General features: G+C 44.4%; 1 non-coding gene across 1 annotated transcript; it reads left to right on the top strand.

Annotated features, from left to right (window-relative positions):
* The first annotated feature begins 1940 nt into the window (after positions 1 to 1940).
* Positions 1941 to 2043, top strand: LOC141571401 (U6 spliceosomal RNA). The gene has a single exon (XR_012496146.1). It is a non-coding gene; the product is annotated as a U6 spliceosomal RNA (small nuclear RNA).
* The last annotated feature ends 650 nt before the right edge of the window (positions 2044 to 2693 follow it).

Below are 2693 nucleotides of genomic sequence, written 5' to 3'. Positions count from 1 at the left end.
CACAGTTGATGGCCATTTACTACCTGAGCCAGCACCTGTCTATGTGAGGCTGAGAGCCTGGAAACTACTTTCTGGGGCTCTGCCCCCACAGGTGGCTTCCTGTGATGCAGTCCTAGGCTCTCTTGTCTCCTGTACAGTTTCTCCCTACCTGACCTCATCCTGTCTCATGATCTGACATGCCAAGAATTCCTAAAAGACACCTCTAACCCCTCCAGTCTCCCGACTCTTCCATCTAACTGCCTAGCTGACAACTCCATTTGGAGACATGCTTTGCTTTCAAAGTACAATGTTCTAAGTGGAAGTCTTAATTCCTTCCACATCCAGGAAATCAGTTTGTGGGAACAGAGTCCCAGAGAGCAGGTTCCAGGCTCTTGGCCTCCGGTGGAAAGGTGTGGCTCGGGTACTAGATGGCCATCAGCTGTGACTAGTTGGCCGTCAGCTGTTACTGGTTAGCCATTAGCCACTGATATAACTGCTGTGGCTATGCAAGGGGTTGGTTGGCAGGCATAGAACCGGTAGGCGGGTTGCGGATCGTGTGGAGCCTGCTTCCGGTGTCTTGCCCGGCCGCCAGTGAGACTGGGGTGCAGGAGGACCCCTTGTTGGGGTACTGGCAGATGTTTGCTTTTGTATCTCCAACCCAGCCGCCAGAGAGAATATAGTGATATGACTCCCCTCTCTATGGCTCCATGGGTGTTCCTTTTTGGCCTCACCATGTCCTGCGTTCTTATGTGCGGAGTGGGAACAGAGTCCCTGCATGACACAGTTCCTCTTCCCAGTTTCCCCAGCTCAGTAACTGGTTCAGCTGTTTGCTCAAGCTGAAAACATGGCCGCCATCCAGAATTCCTCCTCATCTTCACCCCGCCTCCCAAGGCATCAGCAAGGCCTGTCATTTCTACCTCCTGTGTACACACACATCTCAACCCCCCTACCTCCCGCCAGGGCCAGTACCACACAGCCTTCTGAGTCACGCTCACATCTGGCCTCTATTCTCCCTGTGACCTTCTTACAGGTCGTCTCATTTCCACAGCTTAATATAGTCTCCACAAAACACCCAGAGTCAACTTTTAAGGAAAAAATCCTGGAGATTAAAATTTTAAGGATACACAGGAAAATAATTATTTCATTATTGAAATGGCCAATTGCAAGAATGGATAGAAAATAAACTACCAATAAAACCATTATTTTAGTCCGGCCCGGTGGCTCAGGCAGTTAGAGCTCTGTGCTCCTAACTCCAAAGGCTGCCAGTTCAATTCCCACATGGGCCAGTGGGCTCTCAACCACAAGGTTGCCAGTTCAATTCCTCGAGTCCCGCAAGGGATGGTGGGCAGCGCTCCCTGAAACTAGCAATGACAACTGGACCTGGAGCTGAGCTCCACCCCCCCACAACTGAGATTGAACACAGCACCTTGAGCTGAGCTGCCACTGAGCTCCCGGATGGCTCAGTTGGTTGGAGTGCATCCTCCCAACCACAAGGTTGCCAGTTCAGTTCCTCAAATCCCGCAAGGGATGGTGGGCTGCGCCCCCTGCAACTAGCAACGACAACTGGACCTGGAGCTGAGCTGCGCCCTCCACAACTAAGACTGAAAGGACAACAACTTGAAGCTGAATGTCACCCTCCACAACTAAGATTGGAAGGACAACAACTTGACTTGGAAAAAAGTCCTGGAAGTACACACTGTTCTCCAATAAAGTCCTGTTCCCCTTCCCCAATAAAATCTTTAAAGAAAAACAAAAAAAAATTCTTTTAATTGCATAGAAATGAAGAAGTTTGCGTAAGATTTCAAGTGAGAAAGTATAACAGAAAAATTTGGTGGGAATTAGTATGATGGAAATTATTCATCTTTCAATAGATCAGTTAATGGAAATTATTCATCCCTTAAATTGATAGAATTTGCATAAACATCATCTTTTCCCTCTTACATTTAAAGAAGTGATTTCCTGCTCGCTTCAGCGGCACATATACTGAAACTGGAGTGATACCGACACGATTAGCAAGGCCCCTGCACAGGGTGACGCACAAATCATGAAGCGTTCCATATTTTGTGCGGTTCCCCAGCCTCCTCACACCCTGTGCTGATAAGTTCCCGAGAAACAATGAGTCAAAGCACAACGTTAAGCACTCAATAGCAAAATTGTGACTTTTCTCAATACAAGCATGCATGTAAGGCAATCTGAATTGAAAACAGCTGGATACTTCTATGCATATGTGTCGACTTGCATTTCCTTCATAAACCTTAAAAAAATAAAAATAAAAATAAAATAATGATTTTCTTTACCTTAATTTAGGCTTTGAAAGAGTAGCTGCCATTTTAAAAACAGCAGTACGTGCAAACAGAATTTTAAAATTCAAGGCTTAACAATATCCTCGCAAATGATTACCAAAGCCTTTTGCATATAAGCTATCAAAATAAAACTCTTGAGTATAAGCTCTGCCTGAAATTATTTAACCTAATAAAAATTACTTAACTAATGTTCATCCTTTTCTATGGTATAAGAAGAAAATTAAAATTTTACAAAGATTTCGTATACCTGTGGACTTTAGTAAATTTACTTTTTAAGACAAATTCTTGTTCCTTAACTCTTCCTGTATGTACAACCCCGGAAAATAAGATGGCTTTTAACAATTTCAAGGATACACAGAAATGTAATTCTTTTACCCTTGAAACTATCCATAATTTTTCTCTTGAACTTAC

Source organism: Rhinolophus sinicus, linkage group LG04 (genome assembly GCF_036562045.2).
Source record: "Rhinolophus sinicus isolate RSC01 linkage group LG04, ASM3656204v1, whole genome shotgun sequence".
Lineage (NCBI taxonomy): Eukaryota > Metazoa > Chordata > Mammalia > Chiroptera > Rhinolophidae > Rhinolophus > Rhinolophus sinicus.
The sequence above is the reverse complement of the archived record's forward strand: the minus strand, read 5'-3'. Positions and strand labels throughout refer to the sequence as shown.